Here is a 20,663-nt window from a genome sequence, read left to right on the forward strand (position 1 = left end):
CTCACACTGGAGGAGGTGCAAGTGCCGCTCATTGAGGTGCCAGACCCTTTCCTGAGTGCTACGAGTGTTGGGCCACTCAGTCCGAGGCTGGGAATTCCAGTGGGATGCGGCGAGCCACACCCAGGGGAGGAAGGGAAGGAGAGCTCGACAGTGTTCTCCTGAGGTGCAGGATCAAACCAATGTGATTCAGATGATGGTAATGAGTGCAGAGAGCACTGACCTTACCCGATCACTCCTGGACACCATCAGTGGGGAGGGTGATGAGGTATTGGGACTGTCGGGAGAAGTAACAACACTCTCACGAGAAATGGGAACACTGTCTGGGCACGTGAGGGAGGGAATGTTGCAGGCAGCTGATACAATGTTGATGCACATGAGGGAGGGAATGTCGCAGGTAACTGATACACTGTCGGCGAACATGAGGGAGGGAATGTTGCAGGTTGTTGAGACACTGTTAGGGCACATGAGAGAGGGAATGTCGGAGTTAGCTGTTGCAATAAGGGAACATGCCCAGACCCTACGGCCATTGACAGAATCAACTGCCACTCTCACTCCAATCCCCAGACCGGCCTCTAAAGAGGCCGAATTTGGGCCTTCCACATTACCGCCTGCCCTTGCCCCCCCATCAAGGTGAGAGTGGCTGATGAGGAAGAGGAAGATGCAGGCACAAGTAGGAGGAGGAGGCTGATTACCCGAGATGCTCAAAAGAATAAGCTTGGTATCAACCCGAGAAACGCTGCGCCATCACCTGCGGGCAGGGGTGGCGTCACCAAGACCGAGTGCAGCGGGTGATCTTAGAATAAGGTGAAGAAGAGATGGTCTTTCTTTGCTGCTGCTGTTATTGTTGTTACTGTTGTAACTGTTCTCAAATGAAAAACATTTTTTAAGTTATGTAAATTTACAAGTTTAAAAGTTTGTAATTGATCTTAACAGAAAACTTTAAAGTTTAGTACAAGAATATTTTTATTAATGTTAAGTTAAGTACAAACAAGTGTTAAACTTTTGAATAAAATATATTTTAAATTATAATTGAATCATTTCTATTATTTGTTCCATTATTAATACAACTTTTGGAACTAAAGAAGAATCATTTCCATTATTTGTTCTATTAACATAACACAACATTATGGAACAGGTCCAAACAGTAAACATGGTCCATGTGGAATAGTTGCCGTGGAGTCTTCAGATAACAAAGCGTTCACGACGGCCCGCCCTCCTCCGCCATCGTGCTCTGGGTTCTGGTAGTTGCAAGGTTTCCTCGTCTTCCTCCTCCTCCTTATCATCTGCAACTTCCTCCTCATCAGCCACTGTCACCTCAGGTGGGTCTTCTACTACCAGCTGCTGCTGCCTCATGATGGCTAAGTTACGCAGCATGCAGCACACAACAGTGAACTGACCGACAATCTCAGGGGAGTATTGCAAGTAGCTTCCGGAATGGTCCAGGCATCGGAAACGCTGTTTCAAGATGCCAATGGTCTTCTCTCTTATGTTGCGCGTCGCAATGTGCGACATATTATATTCCCGGTCAGCTTCCATTCGGGTTACGTGTGGGGGTATCATGAGCCAGGTGGCAAGTCCTTACCCTTTGTCTCCCAACAGCCAGCTCTGCCATTCTGGCAGATATAGTGCTCTCGCGTAGGATGAATGCATTATGGGTGCTCCCAGGGTATTTTGCATCAGCTGACATGATGTGTAGCATGTCGTCACACGAGATGCACGTTCATTGCGTGGACGCCTTTTCTGTTCCTGTACATCTCTGAATCCTCCAAAAGTGCTTGCAAGACGATATGGGTACAACCAATGCAGCCCTGTGCCTTTGGGAAGCCAGTAATCTCTGAGAAGCTCACAGCTCTGTCATGCATTGCCTGGGTGATCATGGGGAACTTTATGGCGTCATTCCTCCAGGCATATAGTGCATCAGTCACCTGCCAAATGCAGATATGTGTTGCATGTTGAGAGATGGCGCACACATGCCCAGTTTTGGCCTGGAATGATCCAGATGCATAAAATGAAAGTGCAGCTGTAACCTTCACTTCAACTGACAAAGTAGTCCTCCTGACGCTTCTAGGTTGCAGGTATGCTTTTACTAACTCACAGATCTCAGTTACAACTTCTTTACAGAAACGCAGCCTTCTCACACAGTCTGCATCACTCAGGTGCAGGTATGAATGCGTGTCTCGATATACCCGACGTGAATAAGGCCTCCTGCCCATCATCCTATGGGCTCTGAGGTTCCTCATGTGATTACATAGAATCAGTCATCTCCTCTGTAGCACCATCATGCAGAAGGCTTGCACGTGGTATGGCATTGTCAATATTGCCCCCATAACTAAATTGTAGTTTTGCAAGAAGCTCAAAACAGTAGGTTAAGGAGTTAAAGCTATAAATTATCAGTTTTATTGTCCGACTACATCAGATGGTCAGTGTAACTCGATAGAATAGGTGTTCTGTTTATAAAACACGCATCAAATGGCCTGAAGTTTATGCCCGTAATGATACACTTAGAGTTACATAATACAATTTAGAAGCCACTTAATACAATTTAGAAGCCACTTAGGACATGACTTTCTGGCTAGATTGCATAACTAATAAGGGGTAGCATTTCCGCTTTAGATGCAATCGGGAAATTGCGCCCAAAATATGCTTGAAATTGTGTTGGTTAGATTAGACTTGAAGTTTCTGCTAAAATTCATTTGCATAGTCACATGCGTAAAATCTTCCCTGAACCAATACATTCGGGCAGCGTAATAAAATTTAATTGTTCTTTTATTTTCATTAAAAAATATTCTTTTATGTAGTAACCCTGGTGCAATTTTATTAATGCAGATGAAAATGGGTTTATCACCAAAGTAATGATTTTTGATTAGGGTGTCCAGTTCTTCACCTGTGAGTAACTTGATTTAAAATCACTGAAAGTTACTTTAAAAAAAATACTAACCCATTGTTTCTTTGGTGTACACCAGTCAATTTCTTAGCAAATTAAGTATGTTTTGATGTAAACAAACCTTTAAAATGTGCCTACTAGTGCCTGTGCACCTAAGAAAATGACCGCAATTTGAAGTGTCTTCCCAAGCCAGTGCAATCTGCAGGATCTTGTAATTTTGACCTGTGGGGGGGGGGGGGGGTGTGGGGTGTGGGAGGGGGGGTGGTGGCAGTTTGTTGGCGAGGCATGATTCGGATGAATTAAATCTTGAAACAGCGCAAAAGATCGTGTGAAAAAATGAGCGCAAGTGGTTTTGGACATAATTCACACATTTAAAATTCCCCGATCTTCTGCGCTAGTTCAGCTGATTCAGCCTGAATTGCACTGATATAACTAAAGGTAACTAGCAGAAACTCGACCCTTTCTTGTCCTATTTTACTCAGGATATTTCCTTTGTTTTGCATTTATTCCATCTCCCACAAAAGTCTCTGAGGATGAGACACACACTGGGCCGCTTATGACAAAATTATAACAGGATGCACCTACAGTAGGAAGAGAATCATTGCATATATCTTGAATCTACCATATTCTGTCCGTGTATGTTCCTAGACCCTTTCAATAACGGCTCAACCATTCTGGCCTTGAAAGTCGTTTGAATAAAATGTTGGCAACTATTTGATCTGATGCTTCATTACAAGTTGTGGATTTAACATTCTTTTTAATTAAATACTCGCTATATCAGTTTTTTAAACATGTATTACTTTGGTAAATAATCTATTAATTACTCTTAGTTTTGGCTTAGCTTACTTAGTCAATTTATATCACTATCCAGTAGTGTAACTTAGTTCATACTGAGCCTTTAGTAAAACAATAGACCAGTCTGCAGATCAGAAGCATAAATATCAGTCTGCTGTCTCTACATCACTCTGGAGACCCATTTCATGTTTAAATACAACCTACCCCCATTCTGAACTCCACATAACCATCATCAACATCAATTCATACAGCTTCAAGTAGTTCCTTATAAATTAAGTGAATATTACCATCAAAGAATTCCTAGTTTTACACTTAAAATGTATTGTGTAACCAAATGCTGACAAAGTTGGGAAGGTATTGGTAGACTGTACTTTCTGGTGAACACGATTTCCACATTGTTTCTACAGGCATATGATATAGTGTAGTTCGTAAAGTTCAGTTTGTTGACATTGAAAAATGTTTTGATAGACGTTGAGCAAGCAAGTTAAACCGCAAGAATCCTGTTTACCTAGTAGATTTGAGAGACTGTAAAACATCTGGTTAAAATATCCACTTCAAGATAAATATGGGGCTGATGTAGAAATGATTCTTCAATTACATATTGGTTTTGTATGTAGTTTTGTCAGTTGATTGGTTATTATTGTAACAAAGAGCAATCATTTATTCCATGATTAATGTTTTTTAAAATTGAAATGGTCAAAGTTGAACCTATAAATTAGGGCACCTAAGGGACTTCCATCAGGTGTCTTTTATTTACAGTGTCCTTATTTTTGAAATGATCATTCTAAGTACAGTAAACTGGATGAGCTAAATATCTTGGTTGTATCTCCTGCAACGTTCCTTTTTTTTCGCCCTTACCTAGGATCGTGACTCATTCTGAGCCCTGCCAGCACGATGTGATTTCAGTTCATTTTCTGTTCATTTTCTGTTCATTGGGTTTCCCAGTTCGTTGCCAACCCAGGGTTCTTTTCCATTTAGGGGGCATATCCTGATGCTGAGATCTGCTCTTTTGGCCACATGCACAGGGCAAGGTGACTGCTGTAGGATTGCAGATCCTGGGAGATCCCAGCCACATTGGGGGTCGGGGAGAATGAATGTCCTGCTGATCCCTGTCTGGGATCCCCTCCCTCCATGTGCTGTAGCATTTTTGAAGTGCTGGGAGTGGATAGGGGGCTGTTAGCAGTTCATCAGTAGCTGACGTATTGGTGGAGCGAGATGTCTAGGGTTGTCAACTCTGGTTGGAGGCATTTCTGGACGCCTGACCTAGTGACGCCTGACCATGAGACCCCATCCACTAGTTTTTCCATCTCTTCCCCAGTCTCCATTTCTGCCCTGAGCCCCTAGCTTGCTGTCTCCATATCTCCCCAGCTCTAGAGCACTTCCCCCCCCCCCCCCCGCCCCGATTCCCGAGGCCCTCCAATTCCGATGCTCTCCCTGACTCCCGACCCTTGATTGTTCCCAACACCTGTGCTCATGCAGCTCATTATTCCCCAGAGTCTTGAACGACCGGTCCTGGTTCTCTGCAGCAGTGGGAATGGTGCCACCGGGCCCGAGGCGGGAACTTACACAATGCAGCCCAGTGCAATGGATGGGCACCTGAATGTAAATTAAGGTGAGGTAGAATGGGGAGTTTTTTTACCCAGCATTCACTGCAGCAGAGAAACTCCTCTATCCCCGAGAGCCGTACAAGCGTTCAATCCCAGAGATAGTGTGTTCTCTGCCACCATGAATTCTGGCTAAAGAGATCTGCATACCACAAAAAACATTTATTTCACGCGCTCCAGCCTCGCACTTAACTGTGTGTCCCATGTTTTTAAGTTGTAAATGGACTTAGTGCATTGAAGGCTGTCTGTCTGTAGTTCATAATTTGCGAGTGTCCGTGGTTTCAAGGTGCAGCTTGTACCTATTACAATAGGTTTCCATAGACAGCAAAGAAATTAATGATTAGTTCATTTGTTTTTGGTAGTGATAGTTGCGGGAGGGAATGTTGGCCAGGATACCAGGGAAACTCCCTACTTTTAGTTGAATAGTGCCATAGGATCTTTCATGGCCAGCTGAACCATTGAAACAGGCACATGGCTCTTCATTTAATATTTTGTCCAAAGGTTGGCACTACCGACAATGCAGTACTCTCTCAGTATTGCTTTAAAGTGTTGACTTAAATTAATTGCTCAATTTTTGAAAGAGCTTGAACCATCACCCTTCTGGCTCAAGAATACGACCAACTGAACCAAACTCACATTGACCTATTATTAAGAGAAATAATATAAAATTGATGTTTCACATACTTTTAGGTACTTATTGAGATATTATGAATCCTTTTATAAACGTGTAACTTGATCTTGTATGATCAAGATTCTATTATCATATTACTTGAATAATATTGGTAAAAGTCCTCTTGAAAAGAATCATATCATACAAGCTTCAACTTAACAGCCACTGTTTATAACACTCCATTACTAGACAGTCTTCCTCTATCATGTACTTTTCAGCATAATAAAAAGAGGGAACTACTATATATTAATTGAAGTTCGAACTCTGGCTTGGATGGACAAAGGACTACACAGGTTCATGGCAAGTCCTGAATGGTTGGTTAGATTGCTAATTTCAAACATGCTTAGATGTGTTGGGTAATTTGATTTGAATTTTTTGATTATCTTTTTAAAAAAAAATGTTGAGATTTATCATGCATCAGAAATATTGTTTTAAATAAAAATCACCCTGTTGATTGACATTTTACCAATTGAGCTATCAGGGCCGCACCAATAGTAAGAACTTTAGTATCAGAGGTCATTGATTTAATATATTAAAGGACATTAGTATTAGTGATTGCTAAACAATATTATGATTTTTGTTTTGGAAACTGTGATGCCTATAAATTGACGCACATGACTTGTTTGGGCAGGATGTGTGAAATCCAAAATATTTTATAAATATGAGTCAAAATTGAAATTCTATGATTAGTCATTATATTTATATAATGAAATTCTATGATTAGTCATTATATTAGCTTTATATTTTCAGGGGTGGGAATAATCTTCACCTCTTGCTTACCACTGTACTATTTCATACTTGAATATGAAATAAATATGTTGGATAGATTTCCCATTAAATTCCTGGATGGATTTTTTTTTACCTCTATGTTTTGATTGAAAAACAGCTGAGACCGTAGGGAAATTCATTGCCAGCAGCACAAAGCTACCCCCAGAGCATTAGGACTCAATCCAACATTCAGTCCGCAGCCAGTGTATAATAGCACTTAACATCTGTGCAAATAAATTGTGGAGCTGGCCACAAAACCTGCTGTTCAACTATTCCTAGTCATTGAACGAACAGAGATCCATGTCGAAAAACAGCACACTGCCTTTGCTCAAACGTGTTTATTTGTGGTGAAATTTAACAGATGTTCTTACATTGGAGACCCTGATTACAGCTGATTTTACTGAAGTGAATGTATGTTGAGTGACTATTGACTGTCAGCTGTGGCTCAGTGGGTAGTACACTCGCCTCTGGGTTCAAGTCCCACTCCAGGGTCTTGAGCGCACAAATCTAGACTGACACTCCAGTACAATGCTGAGGGAGTGCCGCACTGTCGCAGGTGCCCTCTTTTGGATGAGACGTTAAACCAAGGCCCTGTCTGCTCTTTCAGATGGACTTAAACGATCCTATTTTGAAGAAGAGCAGGGATTATCCCCAGTGCCCTGGCCAATATTTATCCCTCAATCAACGTAACAAAAACAGATTATCTGGTCATTATCACATTGCTGTTTGTGGGAACTTGCTGTGCATAAATTGGCTGCCGCGTTTCCCACATTACAACAGTGACTAGATTCCAAAAGTACTTCATTGGCTGTAAAGCGCTTTGAGATGTCTGGTGGTCGTGAAAGGCGCTGTATAAATGCAAGTCTTTCTTTCTATTTCTGCTGAATGATGTGATATACCTATAGTGAACTGTTATCTAAATCCATTTATCTGTAACTATAGAAAATGCTCGAAATCACAGCAGGTCAGGCAGCATCTGCGGAGAGAAACAGTTAATGTTTCAGGTCTGTGACCCTTCATCAGAAACGTTAACTCTGTTTCTCGCCACAGATGCTACCTGACCTGCTGAGATTTCCAGCATTTTCTGTTTTTATTTCAGATTCCAGCATCCGTAGTATTTTGCTTTTGTATCTGTATCTATATATCTGTTACTTAGCTATACTTCAAATGACGTGTGCAGTGTCACTATGACACACTTTTTTGTTTCTTTTGTACTCTGCTTTATTAAACAGCTCTAGAATTTTTGGGGGAGACAAGCAGGTTGATGCTCAGGGTAGGAGCCCCCATCCCACTGTGGGAACACTATGCTGGCCAGGTAGTCTGTACCCTTGGTGTCGACCTATTCAGACTCTCCCAGAGCCCCTGGAGCCTGCTTCCCATCCCACTTACCTATTCCATTGAACTCTTCTCACACTTTCAGTGCCTTGATTATTTAGACTTTTCTCATTAGGTCTCCTGCACATATCACTTCTGCCCTCTTACCATTTCCTGACTCCTACCATAGCCTTTTACAGGTCGACCCATGTCTTTTCCTACATGCGGTCATTTTTTTTTTCTTTTTCCTGTTCTCTTCCTTCTTAAATGCTGTTCATCTGTAATCTTTTTCAGTTCTGAGGAATAGTTTATATCTGAAAGGTCAACTGACTTGTGTTTTCTCAAGTGTCTCCTGCTGGTGCCTCCAGCGATTTTGTTTTTGTGACATTTTTACACAGCAGAGCACTCTGTGAAGATTTGTTATTGTAATTTCTTTCAACTTTGCTTCCTCTTTATTGGTTTTTTTCTGTTGGCCCAAATCTTTTCCATAAATCAGTTTTCATCTGATAACATTTCATTTTTATGGTGCCTTTGAGATACTGGGGAAAAAAAACTGGTTTTGTTAACGCAGCAATGAAAAAATTACTAGTATAGCTACAGTAGAACCAATGTCAGTTGTGCACATATTAACTGTTTTACCTTTCTAATTTTTTTCAAGTTAACTAATCACCCAAGGACATAAGATTTAAAGGGCTATAGTTCCGTTTATTGTTTGGGAATTTAACTGAGACATAATTTTTCTCAAGTATCTGAAGCAATTTGCAATTAAAAGCAGATCACACAATTAACAGCTGCAAGAGTACAGAATAATATTTTTTGTATAATGCAATCATGGTCTGTACATTTTGTTTTATTGGATTTCTCCCGAAGGTTGACTCATCAACCACGAGAGTGTGCATTTTCTTTCAAAGTAAGCAATTTAATTAAATGGCCCACAAATCATAGGAGCCTGTGGGTTAAAAAAATATAATATTGTCTGAGTAATGTAATTAGTTTATCTTGATTGAATTGAATTTTCCTTTAAGCAATAAATAATTTTGGAGTAAAGTTGCATTATTTTCAATCATCGCCTTTACCTGAGAAAATACAAGTGACAGTGAAAAGGCTGCACTGTACTGGGGTTATACTCAGATTATGGCTTTATGGATGTCATTTATTACAATTAAAATGATACAAGACATTTTCCTTAGTTCTTTCCAATAAAGAGAAAGGCAAGAACAAAAGCAAAATACTGTGGTGCTAGAAATAAAAAAAAATGCTGTAAAACACTCAGCGGGTCAGGCAGCATCTGTGGAGAGAGAAACAGAGTTAACGTTTCAGGTTGATGACCTTTCACCAGAGTCGAAGATTAAGGTAATGGCATGAATAGCACTAATTCTCATAATGAGCCCATTTCTTTCAGAGTGTGTGATAAACTGAGAAAGGTGACTGGACACAGTGAAAGCCAAATCAGCAAGCTGGGTCCAGTTGAGTTCCTTTTAACTTTTGACAAAAATGCTAATTTTGTGTGCCATTATTAAATAATATCAAGTTGTGGTGAATATTTGTCATTAATTTTACATTAAATTTATCCAGAATAATTGCTCAACATAAAATGGATGCACTGTTCCAGCAAGTTTGATCATGTATGTCTTCAAAAAAATGTTTCTGCATTGAATCACCAAAGCACAGTCTCGCATCTCTCTCACGCCAGACTTTGATCATGTTCAAGGGCAGGTCCAGACAAATTGCAGCCATTGAGTTACTAAATAATTAATGTTGTTGTGATTCTTTTTGTCTATGACTGAGAAATTTTGAGGGGTCTGAATTTCAAAAGCTGTCAACCCCAAACTAGGTGTAATACATGTGTGCATTTGTCTTTCACGAAATGTACAAGCAGTTTTGTGGCAGGAAAACGATACACTGGTTGGAGCTAAACGCCTACACATTTTGTCTGTAAAATTAATTAAACAGACACTTTAGAGTTCATTGAATTTACTGTTTTTACAATGAGAAATCTTTTCCACAGCAGTAATTACAGCGCCAAAATGTGATCACTATTTTAAATGCTAGACAGAATTGACTATTGTACACTATAGCATTCCCATTTGATGATTGTTTAGCTGCCCCGACCTGTGTGAGAACACCACCGCAGGTCGGGGCTATAAATAGAGGTGGAGCGCGGGCCCTGGAACATCGCGGGCGAAGGTGCGGTGAATGAGGGTACGGGGCCCAGAAGAACAGAGGGCCCAGGGGCAGCACGGGCTTGCCCACACTGCAATATGTGTGCGCACTCAGTCCGTGCAGCAGAGTAGGTCTCCAGTCGTCCTGGTTAACCCTTGCTACTGGATAACGGCCTAGTTCTGTCAAGCCTGTGTGGTGGCTGATGTGCAACCGTCACCACACGTTAAAAAAATCCACGCACAGGCATCTTCCACCCCCTCAATTGGAGTTCAGGACTGGACCATCGCATCCATCATTGAAACATCTGTGAACTCTTCTGGAAGCAAGTCATCCTCGTTCGAGGGACCGCCTATGATGATGATGATGTCTCCCATTTCTACTGGCTGAAGAGACAAGATAGTGTGTAATGGATACTTCACTTGTGTATGGAGAAAGAGTCAGACTGAACACTCTGAGCTCAAAGTAAAGTGTGACTTTAGTCTTTTATTGCAGGTCTCCAGAGTGCCTCTCCAACCTGTGAAGCCTCCTTAAATACCTGTGCTCCCAAGGGATTATGGGATCCTTTGGGACTCCAGGGGATGAGCTCTCTGGTGGCTGTACAGAGTAAATACAAGCCCACATATATAATAACACTCCCCCCGCCCCCGCCCCCTCCCCCGCACCAAAGTCAATAGTGCTTTCATCATTACGATGCCTGGGTGGGTACTGTGGAGGTCATTGATGAAGATGTCTCTGCCCTTCTTGGGGACCACTACTCGATTGCCCCACAGAAGGCAGTCTGCCTGTATAGACATTTCATCTTTTCGCTGCTGGAATGGCTTTATCTCTTCCTGCGTTTCCACTGGGACACTGGACCAGCTCCCGTGAAGCACACAGCTTTTGACTAGAGATAATAAGGGGTCCTGGCTTGTCCAGGTTTTGATCTGTCGGGCAGTGACGGGTGATTGTTCACTCTCAAATGCTTCCATAACCATGGCTAGATCTGCGGGCTGCGCCATTTCCACCCCCGTGGTGGGCAATGGCAGCCTACTGAGAGCATCGGCGCAGTTTTCTGTGCCTGGCTTGTGGCGGATGGCGTAGTTGTATGCGGACAACATAAGCGCCCATCTCTGGATGCGGGCCGATGCGTTGGTATTTATCCCTTTACTCTTGGAAAACAGGGATATAAGTGGCTTATGGTCAGTTTCCAAATTGAATTTTAGCCCAAACAGGTATTGATGCATTTTCTTTACCCCATAGACACACGCTAACGCTTCTTTCTCAATCATGCTGTAGGCTCTCTCAGCCTTAGACAGACTCCTGGATGCATAAGCAACCGGTTGCAGTTTCCCGAAATTATTAGCTTGTTGCAATACACACCTGACACCATATGACGACGCATCACATGCTAGTACCAAACGCTTACATGGATCATACAACATAGCAATTTGTTTGAGCATAACAATTTTCTCGCTTTTACAAAGGCATTTTCTTGGCTTTTGCCCAAACCCATTCGCCCGCTTTTCGTAGTAAGATGTGTACTGAGACCCAGTAAAAAATTACCAAAGTAGTTCAAGAGTCCCAGAAACGACCGAAGCTCCGTCACATTCTGTGGCCTCTGTCCATTCTTGATTGCCTCCGTCTTCGTGTTGGTGGGCCTGATGCCGTCTGCCGCAATCCTCCTTCCCAAGAACTCCACTTCAGGCGCCAAGAAAACACACTTCGAGCGTTTTAACCTGAGCCCCACGATGTTGAGTCGACTATGAACCTCCTCCAGGTTCTGCAGGTGCTCGACTGTGTTCCGATCTGTGACCAAGATGTCGTCCTGGAAGACCACGGTGTGCGGGACTGACTTCAGTAAACTTTCCATGTTTCTCTGGAATATCGCCGTTGCTGATCGGATTCCAAACGGGCATCTATTGTATACAAAAAGACCTTTGTGCGTGTTGATGCAGGTGAGGGCCTTCGATGATTCCCCCAGTTCCTGCGTCATGTTGGCTGAAGTCAGATCCAGCTTCGTGAACGTCTTTCCTCCTGCCAGCATTGCAAAGAGTTCGTTGGCCTTTGGTTGTGGGTATTGGTCCTGCAGGGAGAAACAATTAATAGTTACTTTGTAAAAGCCACTGATTCTGACTGTGCCGTCTCCCTTGAGGACTAGGACAATAGGACTGGCTTACTCGATGCCCTCACTTTGTTGCCGGTCTAGCTCGATCGCTCCCCTTTCTCTCATCATGTACGGTACTGCTCTCGCCTTGTGATGGATGGGTCACGCCCTCGGACTTAGGTGGATCTGCACTTTTGCTCCTTGGAATTTCCCGATGCCTGGTTCGAACAGCAAAGGAAATTTGTTTAAGACCTGGGAACACGAAGTATCGTCAGCGGCTGATAGCGCTCGGACGTCGTCCCAGTTCCAGCGTATCTTTCCCAGCCAGCTCCTGCCGAGCAGCCTGGGACCATCGCCCGGTACCACCCAGAGTGGTAGCTTGGGCACCGCTCCATCATAGGAGACCTTTACAGTAGCACTGATGATTACAGGAATCAGTTCTTTAGTGTAAGTTCTTAGTTTCATACGAACTGGAGTTAAGACTGGCCTTGAGGCCTTGTTGCACCACAAACTTTCGAAAGTCTTTTTGCCCATGATGGACTGGCCCGCGCTCCTATCCAGCTCCATTGACACCGGGAGTCCATTTAGTTCAACATTCAGCATTATAGGGGGACATTTCGTGGTGAATGTGTGCACCATGTACCTCTATCTGAGGCTCTGGTTCATCATGATCCACCGTGGATCTGTCCTCCTCTGCAACATGGTGGTTTGCAGGTTTAACAGGTTTTGCAGCTCACCTGCACACTCGGAGGTGTCCCATTGTTCCACAGCCCTTGAAAAAGTACTCTTTGAATCGGCATGAATGGAAACGATGATCAGCCCCGCAGCGCCATCAAAGTGTTAATGGCCTTGCATTCATCACCCTTGATGGTGGACTCTGCGACATCTGCGGACGTGTAGCTGCAGGTATGTGTGACCTGCCCTATACGTTACGATTCGAAAACAACATCAATTTGTTCACAGTACTTGTAGCAGCACTTGTGTGCTCAGAGATTTGCTTCGTATTGTCACTGGTGGCAATGAATGCCTGGGCGATCGCTATGGCCTTACTCAAGGTTGGGATCTCTACAGTCAGTCAAAAGTTTGCGAAGTATGGTTTTATGGCCAATGCCAAGTACACAAAAGTCTCTGAGCATGTGCTCCAAATGTCCTTCAAATTCGCAAAGGCGTCTCAGCTCGGCGACATAACTCACCACTCCCTGGCCTTCAGACCTTTTGTAGGTGTAGAACCAGTACCTCACCATCAGAATGCTTTCCTTCGGGTTCAAATGCTCTCGGACCAGTGTGCACAAATTGTCGTACAATTTCTCTGTGGGTTTCACTGGAGTGAGCAGATTCTTCATGAGGCCATACGTTGGTGTCCCACAGACGGTGAGGAGGATTGCCCTTCATTTGGCAGCGTTCTCTTCCCCATCTAGTTCGTTGGCTATGAAGTATTGGTCGGGTCGCTCCACAAAAGTTTCCCAATCATCTCCCTCCGAAAATTTCTCCAGGATGCCCACTGTTCTCTGCATCTTTGGGTTCGCTATCTGTATCTCGTCGCCAGTTGTTGTGTATGGAGAAAGAGTCAGACTGGATAATGTGAGCTCAAAGTAAAGTGTGACCGTAGTCTTTTATTGCAGGTTTCCAGAGTGCCTCTCCAATGTGTGAAGCCTCCTTAAATACCTGTGCTCCCAAGGGATTATGGGATCCCTTGGGACTCCAGGGGATGAGCCCTCTGGTGGCTGTACAGAGTAAATACAAGTCCACATATATATACTTATATTGATAGATGGTCATTGAAATACACTGATTCTGAATAAATTAAATACAGAATTACCTTTATTACTGGCATGTGATGCAGTTAATGTCATCACCACCACAATGCACACAACTTTATGACATTTAAAACCCACTGCTAATACCAGTTTTGATAATTACACATTCAATTTAGTTTTAAGGTTACTACTGTGAGAGCCAATTATTTAAACGCTCTTGTGGCTTCCAGGCTGTGCTCAGTTACTCTTTCAAGAAGAGTCTTGCTACATTTGCACTGCTTCATGTTGCAGTCTGACAGGGAACTGTGTTTTCATTTTCTCTTATAATGTTAACATTTTCATTTATTTGCTTTGATTAAATAGTCAAATCGCTCAATTAAAGTTGAATTGCTATGTTCAACATATCCTGAACTCAGAATGATCCTGATCAAAAAAACATCTGTCAGAAAAGTAGTTTGGCATTTTTCCAATTTCATCGATAACAGAAGTGAAGAATTCAGGAAACTGTAATGAAAGTGTGTCGTTCATGTTTTACTACTTGACATCTTTCAAAGATGTCCATGGTTTTTGGTTCAACTGGAGAATAAGTTTGTCACCACGTTCGAGAGTGAATCTCCATTTTATTTCACCAGTGGAGTTGCAGAAACACATGGAAAGGCTGCTGTGACTGGGCGGCCAGCTGTGCGCTAGTAAATTTTTACAGTGGAACTTCAGCTATCTGCATTCCAATTCTCTGCCCCTCTGAATATCTACCAGATTTTTCACAGGAAAAAATATTGATCAAAATGTTGCTTCATTACACAGCCAAATAACGGGCCCAAATTTCCCCATGAGTTGCACCTTTTCTTTTGGTGTAACTTGATTTTTCTGGTGTATCTTTTTAGTTGCAAATATGGCCATTTAATTTGCGCCAGTGTAAGTGAGTTAGTTAGGTTTTTTGTTAGGTCAGTTTTTTTTTCAAAAGGGGGCGCTCCCAGCCACTTACACTATTTATGCCAATTTGGCCAGAAAAAAGTTGTACTAAACTAACTTAGGGCAGGGTATGTGTCCATTTTTGTCCGCACAGAAAGACCTTACAGTTAAGGAATTGGCGCAACTAACTACTTTTAAAGCACCTCCAAACACCAAACAAAGCACAACAAGTAATAAGCAATTCATTAACAAATAAAATAGAAGGAACCCTGCCCCTAAAGCACCAAAATCAATCAGTAAATAACAAATTAAAAAGTAGAAGTCCTACCTTAGGGAACGCAGCGGGCCACTGATGAGGGAGCCCATTCAGCCAGGGCTAGGAGGGGAGGGGAGGAGTGAGGGGGAGGTGGAAGGGGAGGGGGTGGGGGGGAGGTGGAAGTACCCTCTTGCGAAGCACATCTAGACTGATGCCCGACATGGCATCAAACACCCGCATAAATCCCCGGTTCATCTGGTCGAGAGTTACAAACCCAGACCCCCAGAAACTCTTCAGGAGTTTTACAATCAGGTCAGAGGCATCGCCACTGGTGGATTCAAGAACCATCACCACCGGCCCCTCCCAGGCCAAAGTTCTATCTTGATTTTCTTAAAGTGTTTCTAATCTGTAAATCCCCTAATCCAAGGCTGAAAGGAATCAAATCATCTTTTGACATGAAGGGAAGAAAACAATCAGATGACACAGCCTGCAGAGCACACTCTGGCCGCCGATGAGGGAGCCCATTCGGCCAGGGCTAGGGACGGCGTGCTTCGGCCCCTCCCACACAGCCTGCAGCATGTGTTTGTAGAAATGGCCTGCCAGGAGCTACTGCACATGCGCGCAGACTCTAGCGCGCATGTGCAGAGGTCCTGGCACTGATTTCAGCGCTGGGACCTGGCTCCGCCCCCAATCCTTTGGGCCAAGCTGCGCCACGACTGAGAGGCTGGGGAGCGGCCAGAATATGGAGGTCTTTTTTCGGCGCACTTGGGGGCAGACAAAAGTGGCGCACCTCGAGCGAGGGCACCAGAAAAACAGGTTGGGGAAATTCTAGCCCAACATTTCTGACATAAATCAACAGAAAAAAAATTACATTTCTATTTGTGTTGTTTGTATGGTCTTCGCTCCTGAGCCTTGGCTGTTGGTGTATCCTTTGTGTAATACTGAAGCTGCTGTACTGCCAGCTCCGAATGGCCAAGTAGCATGCAGCTGTAAACAAGGAAATTATAAATCTGCAAGGATTTGCTCAGATTGACTGAGTAAAGCTGGTCTTTAATGGATCTTACCAGGTCCACAAAACTGGCGAGTCCCATCGGTTTTCAAATAAGCCTCCAGCCAGCTGCACTTGAACTGCATTTTGGAAACTGGAAGCATTAGTATAGCTCTTGAACAATATAAAAGCATTTTCAAGCTTGAGTATTCTTGATTATCCACCAATTGAATCCCTTGTATTATAGTGGCTGCTTAAGTTTTTACTCTAAATCAAGTTAAAATATGTTACAAAATTGAAATAACTGTTAACTGGAGTATTTTACCAAAAATAATAAAGGACAAAGCCATTAAAGAGTCTTATTTAGGAATGTTCCTTAATTAGTTTATTTTTCCAATTCTTTCCTACTTCCGTTTAATCCTCTTCCCTCTTTACCTGAAAAGTATTGATTCCTAGCTGATGAATGGTTCCACAGGTGCCAGCCACTCTCTAGTACCTCACCCAAGTGGGCGCACTTCATGTGTTCATCTACGCAGTGAGTGGTGGCAGGCTATTTGACTATGGGGTTTGTTACAATTGAAGCTGATTCTGTCCTCACTCGACATCTACACGTATGCACTTTGAACATCATCATCATTATCATCATAGGCAGTCCCTCGGAATCGAGGAAGACTTGCTTCCACTCTTAAAATGAGTCCTTAAGTGGCTGAACAGTCCAATACGAGAACCACAGTCCCTGTCACAGGTGGGACAGAAAGTCGTTATGGGGCAGGAGCAGGGGTTTTTGTTGATTCTCCCTGCCCTAACTCTGGAACACAGTGGCCATTTATTGCACTCTTCCTGCCTCCCGAGTTGAGATTAGCTAACTAAGCACAGACTTGGGATTGAACCTGAAATCTCTCTGGTCTCTAAGCCTTTGAAGAGCCCCTTTCAATGTATGTCTATTGTATTAATAGCTTGAGCTCTGGGTCTACCTATTCTGATCGTTCCATATCTGCAGTCTGGTTGTCATGAGGGCTTATTATAAATTGGTTATGTTGTGGCATTTTTCATGGTTTTAGTTATATTTTTAGAAAATTATTTGAATCATTTGCTGCTCTTTCAAATAATTTATATGAAAGAGGACAGTTATGCAAACCGAATTATGATTTTCTGCATTGGAGATGCATGTAATTGAAGCTTAACTATAGGCTATGTCAATGAGAGTTACATTTTATACAGAGCAAGTTGGAGCATGTTCATGGTAAAATGTAAAAATTAATAGTAAACCATTTCAATGGTTTAAACAATCATTATATATGGTTTTGCAGTTCTTTTTATGTCTGCATTTGTTTCTCTTTCCATAACTCAAAAGTCTGCAGTGTAGGCTAAGTACATTTCGAAGCCGGTTTTTCATAGCCACTTTTTTAGTATTTGAAACATGTTGTTCTATTTTGCTGCCAATGTCATGCTTTGACAAATGGTTTCAGTTGGACATGCACTCGCCAAACTGATACTGAGTACTGGCAGTCATGGATCTAATGCTAACCCCAATTGGTCTTTTTCCAATTGGCCTATGCTTCATTATGATATCCCATGGCAATGGTCAAGGTCTAGGAAATGTTTATAATGTTTAGCTACTAAACTAGCTTGATCCTATAAATTATTGTTGGACATTTCTTTCAATTGCTTCCTTGGCTCCTTTCCTTGTTTTCCCATTCTGTAATTGCAGGATGGCATTATGCAGTGAACTGGGAGGAGAGCCAAAATGAAGAAAATAGAAGTTCCATGGCGAGAGTTCGAAATTAGACAAGTGATGAATACGAGCACTAAGGGCTCTGAGAAATAAAGCACAAGTACTGCAGCTTTGCAGCAAATTATTCGTAAAGTTAGACCAAATGCATCAACATCTAAAGTTAAAGTTATCTGTTAAATAAACAAGTGGATTATGAAACCTGGAGCTAGTTTCAGAATGGCCTGACAGTTATTTCACTACAATTCCTTATCCCAGTTACCAACAATAATCATTCTGACTCATAACATCATGAAACCTATCCTTTATTTTTTCATTCACTTACTGCAGTTCATAGAGACATAAGACAACAGAGGATGATTTTTTTTCTCCATTTGCTAGTTTTAGCAACAAAAAAAACTCTGTAAAAGTCGATGATTGAGTTGACTTTTTCATAAAATCTTGCCCTCATGAATTTACAAAAATGCATTGAGAGAAAAGGCTTGGATCTTACTGCTAAGCTTCTGATTTGGATTATTGAAAATATCACGAACAAAATCGCAAATTAAACCATGAAATGCCAGCTGAGCTTTTTCCAGAGTCTTACCCCAGGCTAAAGATTTTTGAATGCTTCCATCAATAGCGGGCTTTACATTTTAGATAAACATGCCTGTCAGATCAGTTGATACTTGTGCATACTTATTAATCCCGGATGTCAGTGGCTGAAAATAGTTAATCCACTCTCTGAAATTTTGATGACAGCTTTCCACGTAATGGGTGTATTAGTCAACATATCTGGCGGTACAATGGAAATCCTGATCAACACCTGATTTGAACTGAACAGGGATAGTTCTGAATACAAATAGCTTCCAATAGGAAACTACTTATTTACATATTTTGTGAGGGAAACATACGATTTACTTTTGCATTCGGTGTCTGACCCAATTTGACATAGTATGGCTCAGATGAAGGTTAATGTCCTTCTACTGTGTCCCAACAATGTACTTTGACTGAAATCTCAGAAGAACATCTCCCATTGTACCAGAGTGACATTTTAATTATCTGCATTGTCCAATCTTGTGACCACTCTAAATTAGACTAGATTAGACTACCAATGTGTGCCAAGTTATAAGCAGTTTTATGTTGCCCTCTTGCACCAACAAGTAACTGGAATGAGACTATCCAAACTCATAGAATTTTTGCAGCTGTCTAAGACAGAGACTATCCTGTTTCATAGATGAAAAGAGTGTATACCCAGTTCCTGTACATAAGATTTTTAGTTAAGGCAACGATGACTGATCGATGTGTAATACATAGAATTGTGAGGAAAATAATTTTCTGTAAGTTGATGCATCTTTTTCCCTGGGTCTTGTATAAGCTAATAAGGACCACTGTAAAATTTCACACCATGTAATATCAGGTGCCTTAAAATGGCAGGAGAGAAGTTTGGTCCCCTATTCAGCAGATTTATGGAGCTCAGGTGCATTACCGTGAGGCGCTCCTAAACAGGGAGAGGAGAGTTGCATCTAAACCAGTCTTGTACACCTAGCAGTTCAAGATGGCACAGAAGGGCTAGGAGCAGATTGAACCCCTACATCCTGTCAGATTAGCATTTTATCTCCAACCTTCCCTTTCCAAAGCCTTGGAATCTGCTCTTACTTCACAATTGCACTCCCACTTCACAATTGCACTCCCACTTCTTCCTGTTTGAGACCCTCTAATCTAGCGTCTGCCTCATCCATAGCACACTAACTGCAATAGTCAAAGTCACTAATGACTGTCTCATCCTCCTTGACCTGTCTACCACCTTCAACATTGTCAACCACTCCATTCTTTTCACACCTTTCATCTGCAGTCCACCTTTATGATGCTGTTCTCTCACGGTTCCACTCATGTCTCTAGACATTGGTCCCTTTCTCTCCATCATTTATATGTTACCCTTTGGAAAAGCCATCCGGAAGCACGAGCTGGCAGTGAACACTTTTGTAAGATATACTACCAGCACATGTCTGGAGCAGTTGCAGCAGAATTTTTACTGCTAGTTTACTTCTTGTCCCCTGCTCTCTCCACTCCACCATTAGTGGCTGCTCATTCAGCCTCTATGCTCCTGTCCATTGGCTTCACTTGGCATCTCCGTGCTTTCAAAAACCTTTGTAAATCCATAAAATATTCAGCATCCACTGTTCTTAATGTTGCATTTTGAGATATCTTCCTGCATGTAAGGAACACTTCACAAGTGCAAATTGTTGTTATCGTTCCCTCTCAGCTGCAGTGTAAGGCAAGGAAGACCAGGAGTCGAAACTAGGGAAATATAGAATTTAATTTTGTACATTAAAATAACATGATATTGCATATTTTAATCTTTAATGTTTTCACATTTTCTCTGTGAGTTACATTTATATTTCACTATTCTAATTATTTGTAGACATTTTCAAAACCAGGTGACCAAGTATGTAGGTTTCAGTTCGGGTTGAGAGGGCAGGGAGGTGAACTGCATCCAAGCTTTTGCCTTGGCCACTCGCCCACTGATCATTGATAGCTGAATAAGATTGCTTTGAGTGATTCACCTCTTAATTTTTCTCCCCTCATTATAGAGCCTCTGGTCTGCACCTCAACTCTGACACTGTGGGCAAAGCCAGGAACTTAGCATTTATATGGGGAAAAGTGTCCCACCGTTCTGTGGCATAGCATGTTTAGAGCACTTTGCCACCAAGCTACCTCCTCCAGATTGTTAACTTTGAAAAACTAACTGAAAAAG

The 20,663-nt window shown here is 42.3% G+C and overlaps 1 protein-coding gene across 1 annotated transcript in view; it reads left to right on the top strand.

Annotated features, from left to right (window-relative positions):
* Window positions 1-20,663, top strand: part of htra1b (HtrA serine peptidase 1b) — a 64,625-nt gene that overhangs the window by 21,970 nt on the left and 21,992 nt on the right. The window lies entirely within an intron of this gene.

Source organism: Pristiophorus japonicus, chromosome 3, assembly GCF_044704955.1.
Source record: "Pristiophorus japonicus isolate sPriJap1 chromosome 3, sPriJap1.hap1, whole genome shotgun sequence".
NCBI lineage: Eukaryota > Metazoa > Chordata > Chondrichthyes > Pristiophoridae > Pristiophorus > Pristiophorus japonicus.